Below are 23,001 nucleotides of genomic sequence, written 5' to 3'. Positions count from 1 at the left end.
AATTTAAAAAAACAGTTACAAACCGGCGAAATTGAGGATTATACAGATCAAGAAAGAAAGGGAAAGGACCTTTATCATATTCCTATCAGAAAATAGAATATTTTTAAATGATACTTCTTGAAGTTTCTTCTAAAATATCTGGTCTTTGGCTTCTAATTCTCAGCAGGACATTCGAGCTAGTAGTAGAGAAGAGCAAAAGTTATCAGATTATGACAAGACTGAAGTGCTCAGTGAATTTTTCCAGTGACTAACAGTGTTAAGGTGGGGAAGTATGAAATTGCCTATTGATAGAGTAGTACACAAGATGAGGCCTTACCTATAATATTTCATCAACACCTAGAAAGTTTTATGATAGTGCATGCATAAATAAAGTTTTTCTGGAAAACAGCTATGTTTATTTTTTACACAGTAATCAGAAAATAAGAAGGTCATTCATTGGCCAATGAGAAATTGGACCTTCATTGTTTTGCTGAGGGCTGTGTTACAACTCTACAGGTAAGCAAAAAATAATATAAAGTAATAATAATGTACTCTACTTTGGCCATGAAGTTTATTTGTCAATATGTGTAGAATTAACATAACAACAAAATTAGGTAGTATTGCTAAGCTGGTTTATCAGTTTCCTCTCACAAGTAGTTTTAACTTTAGTGATCAAGTTGCTGGCTCATAAAGTGTTTGTAAAATACCTCTAGTTCTATCTCTCCTAGGTTATAGCTATCCATTTTTTATTGGATGATAAATGATCAATCCTAAGTAATAGAGCTTTCAGTTGAGTACTTTCACAGGACTTTTGTAGTTTATAAGGTGGTTCCTATTATCATTTAAAGTAATTTAAGGATAAATTACAGTACCTTCAGATGTGATTACATTCCACTGACCTCTTTCTATTCCTGAGCATCAAAACTGAATTTATACTAGTTTCTCATTTTATCAGGCACCTTAGTCATTTCCTTTTTTCCTGGATAGTTAAGAAAAACTAAATTTTAAGATTTTTTTTCCGTTTTGAAATCTCATTTTCAGCTTTTTAATGAATTATTTATACCTCACATTCTTTGCATATAAGTTGACAACAAGAACACCAGTGATGGTCCCAGCCCAAGAGTCTACATTCAGGGGTAAACTATTTTTCTCTTCCTGAAAATATGGACTGTAATTTTTAAATTTCCAAAGTTAGTTGTTGAACCAATTCATTTATTCACTCTTTAAAAAATTATTTTATGTCTCATACAATAAAATAGCCTCTGGTGATAGAAAAAAGAATACCATACTGAAATTCCTTTCATAATTGGATTCACTTTGTAATGGAAAAGGCATTGCAAAAGAAAGAAAGGAAGAAAGAAAGAAAGAAAGAAAGAAAGAAAGAAAGAAAGGAAGAAAGAAAGGAAAGAAAAAAATGAAAGAAAGAAGGAAAGAAAGAAAGGAAGGAAGGAAGAGAAAGAAAGAAAGAGAAAGAAAGAAAGAAAGAAAAAGAAAGAAAGAAAGAAAGAGAAAGAAAGAAAGAAAGAAAAAAGAAGGAAGGAAGGGAGGAAGGAAGGGAGAAAGGGAGAAAGAAAGGAAGAAAGAGAAAGGACAGAATAAAAATTACGAGTGTGTGAAGAAAATAAAATAATCATGAGCTAGAGAGGGTGAAGAAACAAGGATAGTGTAACAGAGCTGTCTGGGTTGCCCTTCTGAAGATATTACCATTGTCACTTGAGAATGAGGCAGCCCTATAAAAATCCTTGATTTCCGAATCAGGGAGTATGGCACATACTCAGAGGGAGGGTCCTGACTGGAGCCCCCAGAACATAAGATGTTTAATATGATATGAAAATAATTTTGTGATGAATCACTAAGCTGGCATACATATATGTTATCAATTATAATTATATATTATGTAAACAAATATATATATCAAAAAGCATCCTTCAAAACAGGGGGTAACCCTAGGAGGTACGCCAATATCAAAGTGAACTTTGGCATACACAAGTTCCGTTAAAACTTGGAAAATATACTTTCAGGTTCTTCTGGAATGTAGGGAATGGGTGATAAAGAATAGGACCAAATCGAATAGAAATCTGGTATTAAAACCATTATAAATCTAGATCCTCATGGGGCTACACCTTGATCATAGGGGAAAATGGGAAAGAAGTTCATCGCATAGAATGCAGCTTCAAGGAAACTGATTGTTTCAAACTTGGAACTGGAAGGGCCGGGGAATAAAACAGCAACCTCTCTCACTCATAATTCATAGTCATGAGCTACCTCAAGCTTAGGTTTTGAGGATTTATCCATGTTCTCTGTGTGATTTGAAAAGGACAAAGTAGAATCTAATTGAAAGTGGCCTCAGTCTGATAATAGTTTACAAACATTTTGTGAACAAATAACTTGATTAGTAAACTCTAGAAAACTGTCTGGTGATACAAACCCAATAGAAATGTGTGTATACATTCTTCAAACCACATACACAAGATCGTCACTGCAGCGCTATTCATAATATTTAAAAAATTATATTGATTCAAATATCTGTTAAGAGCTGAATGGATAATTATATTGTGGTAAGTTAATGCAAAATGATATTATGTAGCAGTGAAGATTTAGAAATCAATGTCATAAACAATACAATGGATGAAGCTCATGAACATTATGTTAAACAGAAGAAGCCAGACATTGAAATGTCCTGGCTGTATGATTTCTTTGTATATTATTCCTTATAGGCAAAGATAATGTATTATTTCCAACAGCAGAGCAGTGGTCAGGTTTACACAGAGGTGATTGGGCAGCTGCAGGAGAAGCGCTTGGAATGCTGACAATGTTCTCTTTCATGATCTAAGTGTTCATCACATGAATGTGTTCACTCTTTCAAAATGCAGTATGTTGTAGAGTTATGATTTAGGCATTTGAGTATGTATTTTATACTTCAATAAAATGAAAAATAATAACCTTGTATATTGTCATCCTCCAGTTTTACTCCCTCAATACGAAAAATATTACTGATTATTTTTATTGCCTATATAAGGAACATTTATTCTGGTAATACTTTTAGATCTCACTGTTAGATTAATGATAATATTTTATAAAATTTGGTAAAATGCATTGTGGTCTTCAAGCTGTGTGATTAATTTTATGCACAAGTTTAGTAATGGCACTTTTATGGAAATCTAAGGATAAGTATTTTTTCATGTATTTCTAGAAAGATGTACGTTAGAGAAAGCCACTTTCCCAAGTATATGGACATAATACTCTGATATTCATTGCTAAAAGAGGAAGAACATTTGAAAGTGAATTAGAGAAATATAGATAAGTACCAAGAAAAGAAGTTAAATAAAATTATAAAAATCCAATAAAATATGAGAGTAATTTTGAATGTATTAAAATGCTTTTCTTTTAATTTGAACAAATTTATATTAAAAATTCTATACTTTTTTCTACAGATTTTATCAATAATACTTTAGTACTATATGTGTATTTTTTCAAAACCACTAAAGTTCTTTCAGGAATATAATCTAGTTTCATAATCAAAATAATCTATAAATGTAGTTAATAAATAAGCATATATCCCCATTTTACTTTTGAGGAAATTAAGTCTTCTAAACCTAAAATTACTGAGACAAATGTAAATTTTTTTACTTTCATTTTTGTGCCTCATTGTATAATCTGCTTCAAATATTATTGAATCCATAAGCAATCTTGATAAAATACAATATATTTTTTGGTGTACCCTTCCTATGTTATCATGTTAACTTAATGTATTCTTCATTTTCTTGAATCTCTTTCACTTTTATAAAACTGTCCTGAGTAAAATAAACAGGTTAAGAAAAGTATAGGTATAATTTTTACTTACTTCACTATAGAAGTATTGTTGATTTGGTTTGCTTCTTTTTTCTCTCAATACCAATAATTATATGTATACTGATAGAATATAGTTTTCTTGATATATTACATTAAAGGAATCATTTTACACAATATTTCAGGTCATTAACATTGGCAATAGGAATTAATTTGTGAGAATCTTTGAGTTCATCCTCGAGATGAGAAAGGAAACTGGCATTAGAGACTCAGACTCAAATTTCTCATAAGAATGAAAAGCTTTATATGCAACATTTTCCTCACTTAGTGGAAATTGTCATGTTCAATTTTCCTTTCTGTTATCTTTTTCATGTGAAAGATGAGCAAGAAACATCATTCCACACTATTAAAAAGAATAATTGAACTGGATGGATCCTTGAATTTGATTTGTTAATTGTCCTAGATTGTTTCTTTTTTTTTTTTTTTTTTCTGAAAGCGGTACAGGAGAAAAGCACTGAATGAAAATTGCCTTTCACATTCAATCAAATGTAATGCTACAAACAGGTAACAGTAATTTTCCAGGAATAAAGAACTTCATGTGGATATGTTAAGGATTGAAAAACAATGATTAAGCAAAGACTATCATCATATATAAAGTGAATATTGTGTGTTAATATGTGCTCTCCTGTGAAACAAAAATTCTGTTACTGACCCCATTATAATGTTCTGGTTGTTTTAAATTTTCATATATAACATCAACATATTTTATGTGTGTACCTATATCTCAGGTGTATAGATCATGAAGCAAGTGGTGCTTTCAACTAGGCAATTTTGCTATTAAGGCCAGGTTCAGCCATGTTATAGTTACTCCTGATTTTCCACTTTCAGGCAATTAACATAGATATCAAGTGCCTACTATACATTAGACATTATATATGAACTGATTATTAATAGTAGTTAATATTAACAAAAAATAACTGGTCTTTATAGAACTTCTAGTGATATATGTGTACAATACTTGAATGAACTAGTAGACTACAAACATTTAATGTGACATTTGCTTTTCTTTGGAAATAAAATATATTTTGTTTTGTAGGTGCTGAAGACACATTCTACCATTCTACTTGCAGTGTAGATGACTAAGACTGTCCTTGTTATATAATAAGCTGAATTTGAAGCTTTCCTCAATGTTGAGCTAGGACCTGGATGAGTGTCAATAGTTTTTCCCAAGAGCACTCATTTCTGGTTTAGTTGTACCAGGTGTCTTCCTGCTTTCACAAGAATATCATTAAAAACTGTTCTCAATGTAGGACAAAGTGCCTGGGATACAAGACATAAAACACTGTTTAATAACACTTTTCATTAGGAATTTAAGAATTACCTTACTTCCCTAAATTCAGTATTTATCAATATGTATTCCCAATTTACCTTCTAATCTTCTGCCAAATTTATGACTGGCTTAAAACAACCCACATGAAATTTCACTTCTGTTCATAATGGTATCACAGGGAACGGATTTAACCTTTCACCACAAACAATTAAAATCTCCACCTAATATATGAAATGACATTTTTTAGAATTTGGAAAAGAGGCAGGGCAATATCTAGACTAAAGATTTAGGGACCTGGAACACAAAAAGGGCATGAGTCCTCACTGAGTTTAGGAGATGGAGATCAAGAGTTTAGAGGGGAAGGTTTGGGTACAGTCCAGGACAGAAAAGAATTAAGCAGAAAAGAACTTCAGAAACATGACAATAATCGCTTAAAGCAAAAACCAGAAACCAACAAAAAAGTATTCTTCAGTTTATGCATATTTAAATTGTATGGCAATAGCAGCCCAAACAAGAGAGAATATGTGGAAGTACATTGTCGTAAGAGTTTTATATCTGAGATGAAGTGATATAATACCATTTGTGGTAGATAAGGTAAAGACAAACATTTTATACCCTAGAAAAAACAATAAAAATTAAAATAAAATGTAGTTAATAGTGGAGATGAAACAGAATCATAAGAATTGTTAATTAATAAAAGTAAAGAAGAAAATTTAAAAATGTTTGGGATATGTAAAAACCAAAAAGCAATATGTTAGATTTAAATAAAATTGTCCTGAATGTTACATTAAATATAAATTATTCAAAAAAATCAAATTAAAAGACAGAATTTGCCACACTGGATAAATAAGACAATTATTCACTTTATGCTGTTTAAAGGAAACTCACTTTAAGTATAAAGGCATAAATTGGTTAAAAATTAAACAAAGAAGGTATTTACCACAGAAGGGCCAAACACAAGATGAAATGGCTATAGTGGCATCAGATAATGTGTATTTAGAAAAAATAAATATTAACAGGAATAAAACATATTAATAATGATAAAGGTATTAATTCATAGGAAGAAGGAGAAATCCTAAAAGTGTTGTACTCAATGACAGAGCTCAAAATACATGAAGGAAAACCAACAGTTCTAGAAAAGAAACAGACAGCTTGAAAATTACAGTTGAGTATTTCAATACTCTTCTCTCATATTTTTTAAAATTAATTTTTATTAGAGCATAGTTGATTTAAAATGTTGTGTTAGTTTCTGCTGCACAACAAAGTGAACCAGTTACACATATACATATATCCACTCTTTTTAAATTCTTTTCCTATATAGGTCATTACAGAGTATTGAGTAGAGTTCCCTGTGCTCTACAGCAGGTTCTTATTAGTTATCTATTTTATATATTGTAGTGTGTAAATGTCAATCCCAATCTCCCAATTTATCCCTCCTCCTCCCCCCTGTACTCCTGGTAAACATAAGTTTGTTTTCTACATCTGTGACTCTATTTCTGTTTTGTAAATAAGTTCACTTGTACCATTTTTTTGAGATTCCACATATAAGTGATATCATGTATTTTTCTTTCTCTGACTTACTTCACTCTGTAGACCAATCAATGTCACTGAAAATGTCATTATTTCATTCCTTTTTATGGCTGAGTAATATTCCATTGTATATATGTACCACATCTTCTTTATCCATTCATCTGTCAATGGACATTTAGGTTGCTTCCATGCCCTGGCTATTGTAAATAGTGCTGTAATTAATACTAGGGTACATGTGTCTTTTTGAATTATGGTTTTCTCAGGGTATATCCCCAGTAGTGGGATTGATGGGTCATACAGTAGTTCTATTTTTAGTTTTTTAGGGAATCTCCATACTGTTCTCCACAGTGGCTGTATCAATTTACTTTCCCACCAACAGTGCAAGAGGGCTGTCTTTTCTCCACACCCTCTCCAGCATTTGTTGTTTGCTATTCTGACTGGTGTGAGGTGATACCTTATTGTGGTTCTGATTTACATTTCCCTAATAATTAGTGATGTTGAGCATTTTTTCATCTTGAGAAAGAAAAATGGAGCTAGAGGAATCAGGCTCCCTGACTTCAGACTATATTACAAAGCTAAAGTAATCAAGGCAATATGGTACTGGCACAAAAACAGAAATATAGCTCAATGGAACAGGACAGAAAGTTGAGAGATAAACCCATGCACCTATGGTCACCTAATCTATGACAAAGGAGGTAAGAATTTACAATGGAGAAAAGACGGTCTCTTCAATAAGTGGTGCTGGGAAAACTGGACAACTACATGTAAAAGAACGAAATTAGAACATTCTCCAACATCATAGACGAAGATAAACTCCAAAGGGATTAAAGACCTAAATGTGAAACTTGATATTATAAAATTCTTAGAGGAAAACATGGGCAGAACACTCATTGACATAAATTGCAGCAAAATCTTTTTCATCCACCTCCTAGAGTAATGAAAATAAAAAAAAAATAAACAAATGGGACCAAATTAAACTTAAAAGCTTTTGCACAGCAAAAGAAACCATAAACAAAGCAAAAAGAGAACCCACAGAATGGGAAAAAATATTTGCAAATGAAGTGACCGACAAGGGATTAATCTCCAAAATATACAAACAGCCCATGCAGCTCAATATAAAAACAAACAAATGAACAACCCAATCAAAAAATGGGCAGAATGAGAATTCCCTGGCAGTCCAGTGGTTAGGACTCAGTGCTTTTGCTGTTGTGGGCCCTGGGTTCAATTCTTGGTCGGGGAACTAAGATCCCACAAACTGTGCCACATGGCAAAAACAAACAAACAAACTAACAAACAACAACAACAAAAACCAATAGAGCACCTGAGGAACTTAAGGACAAAACCTTTTTAAAAAATGGGTGGAAGATCTAAATAGACATTTCTCCAAAGAAGACATACAGAGGGCCATAAAGCACTCCTCTCTCATTAATTGATAGAACGAGTAGGTAGAAAATTAGTAAGTGTGCAGAATATTTAAACAACACTATCAATTGAGTTGAACTAATAGATATTTAATGAGCATTCTACAAAAAACAGCAGAATACACATTCCTTATAAAGCACATGGTATATTCAGCCTCATAGACCATACGTTAGGTCATAATACAAGTCTCAAGAACTTAAAAGCATATAGAGGATGCTCTCTGATCACAGTGGAATTAAATTAGAAATCAGTAACATAAATTTACCTGGAAAATTGACCTGGAAAATTTACCTGCACGTGAACCACCCATGGCCCAATGATAAAATAATGTCATGAATCAAATAAAGAATAATCCAGTTCTATGACCCCAAGACCTAGAGATTAAAAGCTCACAAACACACGCACACACACACACAAACACATACACATACACACACGGCAAATTCTTTAGGATAATTTTGGAACCTATTTTATATGGTCATAGCTCTCCTATGCAACCTCAATTCTTGCCATTTGATGCATAATGCATATTATACCAAACCAGGCCACTTACATTTTTTAGCAGTATAGAATCCTATTTTCTTTATGTCATGTCTTCAGTGCCTGTACATATAATTTCCTTCTCTTAACCTAGCCCATTTTATTCATCTCTTATAGTCGACTTCAGCTTCTATTTTTAAAAAGAATCCTCTCTGATTTTTCCAGTACTCACAAAGATATCCAACTCTGTGCTTCCATAATACCCTTAGCTGTTTGTACGTGGAGAGTGGAGGTCCCTGATCTAGACCTGAACAATTTAAAATTTGGATATACAGCTGGTTAATCTGTATGCTCCCAAGTAGGTACTATGCCTGGAATGTAAGCAAACATTCAATACATGTCGAATAAACTCAAGAGTAAGTATCGCAAATGAGCCTGTTTATTGAAATCTGTTGAATTATATCCATTCTAACTACTGCTCATTATAAAAGTTACCACCTCTGACAAACTCTAAGCTGTTCAACAATTTCAAGGAGTAGAGCTCCAAGAATTATAAGGCCACAACCACCCTTAGAGATGGACAGAAAAATTTAAGATCGACATATTTACCCCAGCCATCTTTCTCCCAACGGTTTTAACATCTGTTGGAGATCTTTGTTTAAACAATTTTTTACATTGGGCTTTCTCATTTTATTATTCCTTATGTATTTATAAATTGACATTCTTCATTAAAGGAGAACTTTCTTTTTTCCCCCTTCCTTCCTCTTTTATTGAGTATAAGTATAGACTGACAGATTTTTAGTAAAACTATTATTAAATGTGCTAACTTATTATTATTAATTATTATCGTTATTTTGATGCTCATAATGTCCAAACTTAGGATAGTAGGAGCCCTTTCAAACTGGCTTCTTATCTTCTTGGCATGATCCCATTAATTTTTCAGCACATCATATATAGATTTCTAATGATGCTTCAGTGTTAGATAAAGCACTTCAGTTTCATTTCTCCTTTTCTCTTTCTCTCTCAGTAAAAATTGTGGCTTCCAACATTATCAATGTATTTGTTCATTTGCTCTTTCACACAGTACAGAGGAAATGGTTTCAACATTACAAAATGAATACCATCCCAACAACAAGATTACTAAGTAAAGTCCAAGATTGTTTGGTGGTTTTTGTTGCCCTTAGAATATGTTCCATTAAAAGTATACAATCAAAATACAGTTTTCAAAATTATGTGAATTATTTTTTTCTCCATGTTTTTATATAAATTTGATATGAAGTGGATATAAGGTTGGGACAGCATTTGTCTGTATTCAGGTTCAGGATTTGCTTTGGGGGGGGGACACATTTTGGCCTTTTAAATCATTATTCTATTATTTCCCTGTAATACAATTGTTGTCATGTGTTATTAATATGTATGAGGCAATCAAATGTCCATTTTGAAAACTGAATTACCATTAATCGTGACTATCTTGACATTTTGCTTGAAACTCCATTTGCATTTCTATGATTCCCTAGCTTGATGTCTACTTTTCTTTTATGGTTTTCATAATGCAAGTATTTCAGTTTTTCTTTTCTTCTATTGTATTGATTGCTTATTATACTGGGCTGACTTCCTGAAACTCCATGAAATTCCAATATGCATTTAAATTTGAAATGTAAAAATAATGTCTTTCAAGAAATTTAAGTCCCATCCTTATACTGAATATAATCTTCCTTAATTATGTTTTTCTGTGCATATACACATATATAATATAAATAATACATATATGTATGTGCATATTTATGTGTGTATATATAATACAAATATATATGTACGCATTCATGCATTACTTTCTGCTTAGCTCTGTTTACACTAAATATTTTACTTTTGAAGCCATTTATGATATCTAGGTATGTGTTTATTTTTTTAAATCCTATATTCAAAAGCAAAATAAGTTATTTTACTTATTTTAACAGATACAAACTGCCAAGTTGAGCTTTTTCAAACAGTGTTTATTTGCTTTTTTTTTTTCTGTAACTAACTTAATAACTACCTGAAGTACCATATTCTTAATTCATTGTTGACAATGAAATACCAATATTCTCTTTCAAAGCCTCAAATTGTCTATGGGAAAAAATGATTTTATTTATTTTTTAAATCATAAAATTATGCAAAATGAATGTCTTTCAGATTGATGTCAAAATTCACCCCCCATTTTCCTTCTGTTGCTTTCGTTTTAAAGCTCTGGATTGACTTGGTAAAGCACCGTTTGCAAGACTAAAACATAAAATGTACCTTCTTCAGAGAGTAAAAGGACAAAGGTATGTAGGAATGTGGGTTTGGCTGTAATATTTACTTAAACTTTTGGTTGTTTTAGTTTGTCTTTGTCCACTACCTGTCTCCAAAGAAGATCAGTTTTTATATGTGGAAACATCGTTGCCTGGCAGAAATTTTTATTAACAGAAATAAGGCATTTTTATGGCATTATCATTTGAAGTATTTCTTTAAAGTTTCAAAGAGTATTTTAATGCCAATCTAAGTTTGTAAATGTAACTCCATCTCCAAAATAAGTACATACACATGAAAAATATGTCAAATATTGTCAATTCATGCCATATTTAAAACAAAGATTGTTGAATAGAACCCTAAGTTGCATATAACTCCTTTTTTATATATACGTAATGGTCTTTTGATATGTCATCTTGACTAAGTGATAGTCTTCAGTGATTCAATTAAATCCTAATATCTGTATTGCTTTGAAAGTATTTTATAGATGTGATTACAGTTCAGCTGATTTTAAGTAAAGAACATTCACCTGAGTAATATGAGTGGGTCTGATTCAGTTGAAATGCTGTAAAGGCAGAGCTGAGATTTTCCTGAATAAGAAAAAATGCTGCCTGTGTACAGCAGCTTTAGCTCATGTCTGAGAGCTCCAGCCTGCTTATTCTGATGGGCTGTCCTGTGGATTTCAGGCAGCTCCATAATCACATAAGCTGTGTTATTGCAATAAACCTCTTAAAATATATCTCCTACTGGTTCTTCTTTTCTTCTTGAAATCTGACCAATACAGATTTTAGTAGTGGAAGTGATTCTATGTTTCTTTTTTTCCTTTTCATTAGCAGCTGCTTTGAATCACCCACATTACAATTCAACTTCACTATATTTGGTATTTTGGAATCATCATGCATATAGATATTAAAAATTTAATTCTGAATAGACCAACCTTGTGTCATTCCTCTCTTTGCTTGTGCTTCACATTGCAGTCAGATTAATATTTTTCTTATCTAAGCAGTAAATTTTGTGGTTCTTCATGTGTATAGGGTTTACATGATTTGAAGGCTTTTACAAAAAATAAGCTTGAACATTTATTCCATTTCAAGATCAACTTTTCAGGGAGGAGTCAACTAAGGATAAAAAATTACATTGGAAGAACCCTAGGATCACATTATTTTTCATATGTTGAAGTCTGTTTCAGATATCCCACAAGCATTCTGAAGCTGAGTGAATCTCTAGTAGGACTCACATGGGTATAACGGTAGTTATACTCACGGTCAGTGTTTATGACAGCAAAGGATTCAGAGTAAAAGGAAAAAGATATATATTGGCAATGTCCAGAGAGGTTAGGTGCCGGCTTCTGAGTCTATCTTTACCTGGGTCATATAATCTGCCTTGTATCCAGCAGCTAACTACACAGACCCACGTAAAGTGCCCACTACAGTCTCAAGGTTAAATAATTTTATGAAAATGGTATTAAGGAAATTGTGTTGCTATCCTGCAACAACTCAGACTGTGATAACTTTGTACTAATTTCTAGAGCTATATTGAATATCATTGCCTTGAACTATCACTACATATTGTCATGTCCCTTGAATGCCTCGTTTTATCTATTTAGCTAGGTCTTTACTCTCAGGCTTAGCTCTAGTTTCTGCCCCACTCCACCCAGTCACTCTAAAATTAGTTCTACGTCTATCCACAAGTCTGTTAGTTTTCTTTTTTTCCCCCATGTATGTATTTCCCATGATAAGAAAAAGTAAATTTCAAATACATGTCTTCAAAGCTTGCCATTTAAACAGTCATTTTCATTTTGCATAAGAGTATTTTATCTTTTTACAAGGTATCTTCTGCATGTTTTACCACTTCAAACAAGACATTATGAATTTTGTTTTTTTACTTTATCAATGTCAAGTACGTTATGCATACCTCTTTCAAAAGAGTTGCTCATATCATATTCCATGTAATGATTATTTTTCTCTTTATTGCATATACTTCATTCAAAGTGGCTTTCAGATTTCTTTAATAATTTAAGATTTAGTGTATGAATGAATCCATTCCCACAATCAGTAGTACTGAGGAGTGGGATTACCATTTGGGCCACTACAAAAAACTAACTCAACTTATTAAGTACATATATAAGACTGTGATGATAATGATTAATCTAAAACCAGAGAATGAATAGAAAGATTGTATTTTCCAATGAAACACCATGCGGTTTCAAAGTCATTTGTAAGCATTCATAAGAACTTTAAAAAATCAAACATATCAAATTAATATGGCACGATAATGATGGATTAAAAGAAAAATGTGAAGTCTTTTATTGTAAAAAATCCTAGGCAGCAAATCCAGTTGCAAGACACTATATTTGAAGTAACATCGTTATGACCATTTTGAACAAGGATATTCAGAAGAAATGGAGGACCCGATTTATAAAATCGAATCTCATGATAGAATGATCAGACTTTAATTGCAGGTGAGAGGCATGGATGGTTTATTCCCTTATTCAACTAATATTATTAGGGGGCATAATAATTCTTGGTACCTGAGCGGACTCTTACAGAAATGCAAAATGGGGCTGAAGCACTGGGGAGAAAATAATATCATAGTATTTACCTTTCTCTGAGGAATGATCACAGCATTTTACCCTATCTTCATCTGCACTAAGAAGAAGACAGGTTTGCTTGTGACACGATTAAATGTCAGGGGACAGGTCATTTGGGCCCATATCACCTACACTACTGCACAAAGTCCCAGATGGTTGGACACTCTCTTCTAAGGGATACTCAGCCATCATCCCACCCATTGGACCCCGTTTTCCTTTACTAATTGAGAGAAGGAAAAAAAACACATATGCAAAAATCCTAGCACTGATTTTGAAAATTTCTGGTTCATCTCAGTCTTTTCTGCAGTCAGATTATTTCCTTCCATATAGTTGACTGAGGAAACTTGAAATCTGAAGTCAGCAGACCAATTCTACTCTAAGTCTGTTCTCTCCATTGCCTTATATCAGCCAAAAGTCTTTGTATCCCTTGCTAGAAACTGTAGGGGGTTATAGTAATTTTTTAAGAAAAACAATCAATTTGTTTGATGATATCTTTCACTGAACATATATTTTTCCCTAGAATCTCTGGTGCTTAAGCAAAAGCAATTTCAAATTTAGAGTCCTGTGTGCTACCTTATTCCATTTCAAAAATCTATATAAATTCCTAGTTTTTATTAAGATATAATTGACCTATATCATTGTGTAAGTTTAAGGTGTACAACATATTGATTTGATAACTTATATATTGCAATATCATGACCACCATAATATTAACTAACACCTCTATAATGTCATATAATTATCATTTCTTTTTTTTGGTGAGAACAATCAAGATCTAGTCTCTTAGCAACTTTTAAGTTTATAGTATAGTATTGTTGACTATCACCACTGTGCTGTGCATGATATCTCCAAGACTTGTTTATCTACTGGTTTCAAGTCTGTAGCCTTAAACAACATCTCTCCAAGCCCCCTCCCCTCCCAGCGCTGACACACACACCCAGCTTCTGGTATCCACCGTCTAGTCCCTGTTTTTATAAAGTTCTGCTATTTTAGATTCCAAATAGAAGTGATATCAGAAAGTATATGCCTTTCTCTTTTTAATTATCTCACTTAGATTAATGCCCTCAAACTTCATCATGTTGTCTCAAATCGCAGAATTTCTGTATTCTTTGTTTATTCATCTATTGACAAACATACAGTTTTTCCATATCTTGGCCATTGTGAATAATGCTGCAATAAATAGCAGCGTGCATACATCTTTTCAATATCTTGTTTTCACTTCCATTGGATATATACCAAGAAGTGTAATTTCTGTATCATAAGGTCATCGTATTTTTAATTTTTGGAGGAACCTCCACACTGCTTTCTGCAGTGGGTAAACCAATTTACATTCTCACCAACAGTGCACATGTATTCTCTTTTTTCCACACTCTCGCCAGCACTTGATAGCTCATCTTCTTTACGATAGCCATTCTAACAGATGTAAGGAGATATTGTGGTTTTTTGAAAAATTTCCTTGATGATTAGTGATATTGAACATCTTTTCAAGTACCCATTGGCTATTTGCATTTTTTTGGAAAAATGTATATTTAGTTTCTCTGCTTTTTCTTTTTTTTTAAGTTGAGTTATAGTTGATGTACAATATTACACAAGTTTCAAATGTACAACAGTGATTCACAATTTTTAAAGGTTATATTCCATTTATAGTCATTATAAAATATTGGCTTAATTCCCTATGTTGTACAATATATCCTTGTAGCTTATTTATTGTATACATATTAGCTTGTACCTCTTAGTCCCCTACCCTTAATTTGACCCCCGTTCCTTCTCCCCCTGGTAACCACTAGTTTGTTATCTATATCTGTGAGTCTACTTATTTTTTGTTATATTCACTAGTTTGTTTTATTTTTTAGATTCCAATATAAGTGATATCATACAGGATTTGTTTTTGTCTGACTTATTTTACTTAACATAATGTGTTCATGGATTGGAAGAATCAATATTGTTAAAATCACCATACCACCCAAAGCAGTCTACAAATGCAATGCAATCCATATCTAAATAGCAAGGGAAATTTTCACAGAAATAGAACAAAAAATTTTTTAAACTTTGTATGGAAATGCAAAAGACCCCAAATAGTCAAAACAATCTTGAAAAAGAAGAACAGAGTTGGAGGAATCACACTACCTGACTTCAGACTATACTACAAAGCTGCAATATTCAAAGCAGTATGGTACTGGCACAAAAACATACACATAGATCAATGGAACAGAATAGAGAGCCCAGAAATAAGCCCATGCACTTATGTTCAGTTAATCTATGACAAAGGTGGCAAGAATATACAACATAGAAAAGACAATTTCTTCAATAAGTGGTGCTGTGAAAATTGGACAACTACATGTAAAAGAATGAAATCAGAACATTCTCTAACATGACATTAAAAAAATGAACTCAAATGTATTAAAGACCTAAATGTAAGACCAGGAACAAACACCTTTGTTAAAATATGGGCAGGAGAACTGAATAGACATTTTTCCAAGAAGACATAAAAATGGCCAACAGGCACATGAAAAGATGCTGAACATTGTTAATCATCAGGGAAATGCAAATTAATACCACAATGAAATATCACCTCACAATTGTCAGAACGGCTATCATCAAATAGAATACAAATAACAATGTTGGCAAGGATGTGGAGAAAAGGGAACTCTCTTACACTGTTGGTGGGAATAAAAACTGGTGCAGCCACTGCGGCAAACAGTATGGAGATTTCTCAAAAAACTAAAAATAGAACTACCATATGACCTCTGCCTTTTTTACTTGGATTTTTTTATGTATGTTTTTTAAGCTGTATGAGTTATTTATATATGATAGATATTAACCTGTTATCAGATAAATGTTTTACAAACATTTTTGCACATTTTGTAAGTTGCTTTTTCATTTTGTTGATTGTTTCTTTTGCTGTGCAGAAGCTTTTTAGTGTAATGTTGTCCACTTGTTGAATTTTGCTTTGGTTTCCTGTGCTTTCTTAGTCACAGTCAAAAAATTATTGCCAAGACCAATGTCAAGGACTTCTTCCCTATAGTTTTTGTTTTTGTTTTTGTTTTTTTGGAGTTTTATGTTTGTCTTTAATCCATTTTGAATTAATTCTTGTGAGAGGTTTAAGGTAGTGACCCAATTATATTTTTCTGCATATGGTTTTCAACTTTTCCCAGCATCATTTGTTGAAGAGACTATCCTCTCCTCCTTGAGTATTTTTGGATCTCTTGTCAAATATTAAGTTAACTATGTGTGCAGTTGTTTATTCCTGGGCTTTCTATGTGTCTATTATTATGCCATTCCTATTGTTTTGATTACTATAGCTTTGTAGTATTGAAATCACGAAGTATGATGCCTCCAAGTTTGTTCTTCTTTCTGAGATTGCTTTGGCTACAGAGGGTCTTTGTGTTTCCTGACAAATTTTTGATTTTTTTCTGTTTCTGTGAAGAATGCCTTTGGAATTTTCATAGGGATTACTTCGAATCTGTATATGGCTGGGTAGTATGGGTACTTTAAGAAGATTAACTCTTCCAATCCGTGAACACTGGATATCTTTATATTTTTTGTGTCTTCTTCAATTTCTTTCATCAAAATCTTACAGTTTTTATTGAACTGATCTCTCACTTCTTTGGTTAAATTTATTCCTATGTACTTTATTCGTTTTGATTTTTTCATGAATGAGATAGTTTATTTCTTTTTCAGATATATCATTTTTAGGGTACAGAAATACAGCTGATTTCTGTATGTTGATTTTATATCCTGAAAGGTGATAATTGCTCAAGCTAGGACTTCCAGTATTATTTTGAGTAAAAGTGGTGAGAGTGGGCACACTTTTTTTGTTCCTGATCTTAGAGGAAAACCTTTCAATCTTTCACTGTTGAATATATTAGCTGTGCATTTACATGGCCTTTATTATGTTCAGGTATGCTCCTTCTATATGCAACTTGTTGAAGTTATTTATCATAAAAGGATGTTGTGTTTTGTCAAATGCTTTTTCAGAATCTATTGAGATGAACACATGATTTTTACCTTTCATTGTATTAAGGTGGTCTATCACTTTGTTGATTGTGTATGTTTAATCATCCTTGCATCTCAGGTATAGTTCCCATTTGATCATGGCATATGATCATTTTACTATGTTGTTAAATTCAGTTTGCTACAATATTGTTGAGAATTTTTGCATCTATATTCTTTGGGGATGTTGATCTAAAGTTTTCTTTTCTTGTAGTATCATTATCTGGCTTTGATAATGCTGGGCTTGTAAAATGAGTTTAGAAGTGTTACCTTCTCTTCATTTCTTTGGAAGAATTTGAGAAGGGTAGGTATTTAATTCTTCTTTAATTGTTTGGTAGAATTCACCAAAGAAGCCATCTGATCCTGTGTTTTTCTGTGTGGGAGTTTTTTGATTACTGATTCAATCTCCTTACTCATTAATGATACATGCAGATTTTCTACTTCTTTCTGTTTTATTCCTGTTAGGTTGTATGTTTCTAGTAATTTATTCATTTTCTTCTAGATTATCCAATTTGTTGACATGTAATTGTTCACAGTGGTCTCTTATAATCTGATGTATTTTTGTAGGATCAGTTAAACATCTCCTCTTTCATTTCTGATTGTATTTATGAGTTCCCTCCATTTTTTTTTTCTTTATTAGTCTAGCTAAAGTTTTTGAATTTTATTTTTTTAAAAAACGGGTTTTAGTTTTGTTGACATTTTCTATGGCTTTCTTCTTCTATATTTCATTTATTTCTCCTCTTATCTTTATTATTTCTGCTAATACTCAGCTTAGTTTTTTTTTTCTCCTAATTACTTGAGGTGTAAAGTTATGTTATTTTTAATCTCTTTCTATTTTCTTGATATACACATTTAACACTAAAACTTGCCTCTCAGAAAAGATTTTGCAGCATCTCATAGGTTTTAATGGGTTGTGTTTTCATTTTTATTTGTTTCAATACATTTTTAAAATTTCCTTTTTGATCTTTTCAGGAGTATGTTAGTTTCCTCATGCTTAAAAACTTAAAAGTTTTCCAGCTTTCCTCTTGTTGATTTCTAGTTTTATACCATTGTCGTTGGAAAAGATACCTTGTATGACTTCAATATTCATAAGATTTGCTAAAACTTATTTTGTGGTCTATAATATGATCTATTCTGGAGAATGTTACCTGTGTAGCTACTGGGTGAATGTTCTATAAATATCTGTTACATTCATTTGGTCTAATGGATAGTTCAAGTCTGACATTTCCTTTTTGATTTTCTGTCTGGATATCTATCCATTGCTTAAAGTGGTGTATTGAAGTCCTCTACAATTATTGTGTTTTTGTCTGTTTCTCCCTTCAGATCTGTTAGTATCTGTTTAACATATTTAGGTACTCTGATGTTGGGTGCATATTCATTAATTATTGTTGTATTTTCTTGATGAATTGACCACTTTAATCATTATATGATGACCTTCTTTGTCTCTTGTTATTATCTTTGGCTTAAAGTCTATTTTGTCTATTTCCTCTTTCTTTTGGTTTCCACTTGCATTGAATATTTTTTTTCACCTTTTCTCATAGAGCCTATGTGTGTCCTTAAATCTGAAGTGGGTCTCTTTTAGGCAGCAGGTAGTTGAGTCTTATGTGTTTTTGTTTTATTTTTACCATCCAGCCACTCTGTGACTTTTAGTGAATTAATCCATTCACATTTAGAGTAATTATTGATTGGTAAGGACTTACAAATGCCATCTTATTAAATTGCTTTCTGGTTGTTTTTATAGTTCCACTACTTTTTTTTTTCTCCTTCTGTTTCTGCCTACCTTTGTAATTGCATGATTTTGCGTGGTGGTTTGCTCCATTCCTGTTTCTTTAACTTTAGTGAATTATTCTAGCTTTTTCCCTTTGTGGTTGCCATGAAACTTACATAAAACATCGTATAGATAAAATAGTCCCTCTTAACCTGATAACAACTTTAATTGCACACAGAATTCTTCCCTTCCTCCCTTTTATATTTTTGATGTCACAATTTACCTTTTTATATTGTGTATTTTTTAACAAGTTAGAGTAGCTATAGATATTTTAATACTCTTTTTCTTTAACCTTTTTACATAGTTAAATCGTTGACCTACCATCTTATTACAGAACTAGATTTTTCTAAATCTGACTGTATATATACATTTACCAGTGTGTTTTATACTTTCATGTTTTTATGCCACTAAATAGCCTCTTGTCATTTCACCAGGAAGAACTATTTTTATCATTTCTTGTAAGATAGGTCTAGCCATGATGCACCTCCTCAGCTTTTGTTAGTCTGCAAAAATCTTTATTTCTCCTTTACATCTGAAGGACAACTTTTTTGGCTGGCAACTTTTTTTTTCCTTCCATAATTTTAAACATGCCATTCCATTCTCTCCTATCTTGTAGTGTTCCTGCTGAGAAATCTACTGATAAACTACTGGGAAACCCCCTAGTGGGGGTTTCTCTGTAGGGTACATTTTTTTCCTTTGGCTTCTTTAAGATTCTTTCTTTGTTTTTGATTTTTGACTGTTTCATTATAATGTGTCTTGGAAAAGTTGTTGTTGTTGTTTTCTTTGCACTGAAATAATAAGGTGATCTTCTAACTTTATGAACTTGGATGTCCAAGTATCTCCCTAGGTTTGGGAAGTTCTCAGTTTCCCCCTTCTTCCTCTGGAATCCCATTTATTCTAATCCCATTTATTCTAATATTGTGATCCCATTATTAGATTCCCATTTATTCTAAATGGGAATAAATGGAATCCCATTTATTCTAATATTTGAATGTTTGATGGAGGTCCATATATCATATAAGATTTCTTCATTCTTTTTCATTTCTTTTACTTTGTTCTCCTCTGATTGGGTTATTTCAAAGTTTCTATCCTTAAGCTTACAGGTTTTATCTTCTATTTGGTCTATTCTGCTATTGATGTTCTCCACTGCATTTTTCATTTCATTTACTGAATTCTTCAGCTTCAGAATTTCTGTTTGATTATATTTTATAACTTCTATCTCTTTGTTATATTCCTAATTTTTTCATGTATTGTTTTCCTGATTCTGTTGAATTGTCCTCCTGCATTTTCTTGTAGTTGAATTTGTTGAGTTTGTTCAGTTTCCTCAAAACGGGCATTTTGAATTCTTTATCAGCTAGGTTGCAAAATTCCATGACTTTGAGTTATGGTTATTGGAAGATTATTATTATCTTTTAGTGATAACATGTTTCCTTGATCCTTCATGTTCCTTGTTGTTTTGCATTGCTGCTTTTTCATATGAAGTAGCAGACAACTCCTCAAATCTTTACTAGTTGCCTTCAGCTGGGATATACTCTTTGCTTGTCCTGTTACATCTGGTGTTTTATCTGACCCTGTATAGATAAACCTGCTCCACCCTTCTCTCTCTGTCTTATGGTGGAATTCCGAAGCTTTTATGTCTTCTTTGGTTCTTACAACTCACCAGCTGGCTGCTGGAAACTTATCTTTTGTTTTCCAGAAGGTGATGCTACAGCTTAAGTTTGTGGTTTCTCCCTTACCCCTGAGACCCTGAGAGCACTGACCCTGTTTTTCTGAGAGCACTCTATTTATTGGAGCTCACTCTCACTCTGGCACTCGTAAGCATACACAATGAACCAGCTTCAGAGTTGGGGGAGGTGTGAGTTTAGCACTGAGGCACTAAGGATGCCCACAGACTTGGTGGGAGGATCCTCTTGTTAGGTTCTCTCAGAGGCTCATGGGTAGACTTCCTGCTGAAGTCCTGAGTGAAGTCAGCAAAAAAAAATGCATCCTTTTGATACTCTTTGATGTTCTTACCTGCCTCTTTCCCAATCTTCTCTCTCCTCCCAGTCAGGGCAGTTCCATATCAGTATTCTGAATGCTGCTGGAGTACTGAGTCAGTGTCCTGCACAGCTGAGGAAACCCAGCACTTACTCACTGCTTTCCTTTCCCCTGTGAAAGGTTGCCACCAGCTAGGTCAACCCCAAACAATGGCGTCTTGGGAAAGGTGCCCATCAGCAAAGTTCCTCTTACCATCTCCAATGCGTCTAAGCATCCTTTCCCCTCCAAAACAGTGTTGTAATTTCCCCTTTGGAAGTTGGATTTTTACAAAGTCTCTCTCATCCATGGGTTTTGCCCAAGTTAGCATTCTCCAGGTTTTTTTCTGACCATGGCTGAGAGGGAAGTAGGGCAGGTCTTATGGCCCCTGCTCTTTTCACAGCCCATACCAAAGTCTGTCTTCTGATCACCAGAATCACAGGTGTTCAAGACTCCTCCTGGGTTCCTTGATATACGGTGCTGGATTCTACAACTCCCACATAGGCACTTTGGATCATGGATGGAGGCCTAATTAGTTGTTAAGAAAGGTGGACAAAAAAGAGGGAAGTCTTACACTACTATGACACCAATCTCACCCCTCCCCATTTCACATTATTTATATGTATCTCAGTTTTTCTGAATGGAAATCCAAGGTAAGCTTCAAAGGGGTATATATTTCAAAATACAGAATAATTTATTAAAAATAACTTCTCTTCTATTTGTCTGAATATCTTAAACACCAGAGTCACTACTCTATATCTCCTGGTATAATTATAAGAATTTAGTAATTTATTCATTCTTCCTACAATCTCTGTCTCTATAGAAGTGTTACCTGCTCTGACTGGATATGCAAGGTTTTCAGTCCCATTCCCTTCTGGGAATGGGACTGAAATGGGTAAGTTTAAAACTGTTTTCTTATAGATGTAGAGTGTGTATAGCATGACTTGTAATAGTCATCAAATACATCAGAGGAGTAAATTATTCCAGTTTCACCATTATGTGTCTCTCTTCTGGCTCCAAGATGCAGCAAAAATTCAAAGATCTGCATGTGTTAGAATTTGGAGATAATCATGGTAGTCAGGGCAAAACATAAACTGAATGGAATAAATTTGTGCTGAACCGCCAATTTTTTCCTAAGTGATATGTATCTATTCCACATGATTTTATGCAAATCAAAACTGATTCAATAATCATAGTTAAAATTGCATCCAATGTTCTGTGCATTTTGCTGAGCTATTGAAATAATATTACACTTGCAGTCTTCCAAACCATATTTCACCCAGTCAGACTTAAAATATTGCTCCAGTATGCCATTATTCCTCTGAAGTGACAACTTGAAAGTGATGCCTTGCGTGTTATAGAAGATGGGCTAAAAGTAGATTCAATAAACTGTTTAATTTATACCACATACAACATCATCTGGGGACAGTGTGCAATAAGGCAAAAAGGGAAGAAATAAATAGTGCTTCTGGCATTTCAGAGAGTATGTGAGGTTGCCATAGGAACTATATTTGGAAGCCATAGGGACTATATTTTGTTTGCTGTTTGTACCTCAATTCCAAGAATTTGTCAGATTTTAAGTCTCCCTACCCACTTCAATTTGTACTACACCACAAAGTCATCTTGAAAATATTTACTATCAAATTTTGCCTTGTTTTCTTTCCAGTGGTTCATAACTGGGGTAATCTTCAAATGATCTGTGAATTTAGAAAACAACACACAATTTCTTCTTTTAATGTTAAGTTAAAGAGCCAAAGATATGTATTTTTTAATACTTGTGTAAAACACATTATATGGCAATTAGTCACATTTCGTTGATTATTTGAGATGAAAATATGG

The 23,001-nt window shown here is 33.0% G+C and overlaps 1 long non-coding RNA gene across 1 annotated transcript in view; it reads left to right on the top strand.

Annotated features, from left to right (window-relative positions):
* The first annotated feature begins 411 nt into the window (after nt 1–411).
* The window catches only part of LOC132366319 (uncharacterized), a 45,233-nt gene continuing 22,643 nt past the window's right edge, over nt 412–23,001 (top strand). Inside the window, exons 1-2 of the long non-coding RNA XR_009503419.1 lie at nt 412–495; nt 10,755–10,833. This is a non-coding gene — a long non-coding RNA (uncharacterized LOC132366319). The remainder of the gene's footprint in view (nt 496–10,754; nt 10,834–23,001) is intronic.

The sequence above is a fragment of the Balaenoptera ricei genome, chromosome 5, assembly GCF_028023285.1.
Source record: "Balaenoptera ricei isolate mBalRic1 chromosome 5, mBalRic1.hap2, whole genome shotgun sequence".
Taxonomy (NCBI): Eukaryota; Metazoa; Chordata; class Mammalia; order Artiodactyla; family Balaenopteridae; genus Balaenoptera; species Balaenoptera ricei.
Note: the sequence above shows the minus strand (reverse complement) of the source record. Positions and strands in the feature narration are given on the sequence as shown.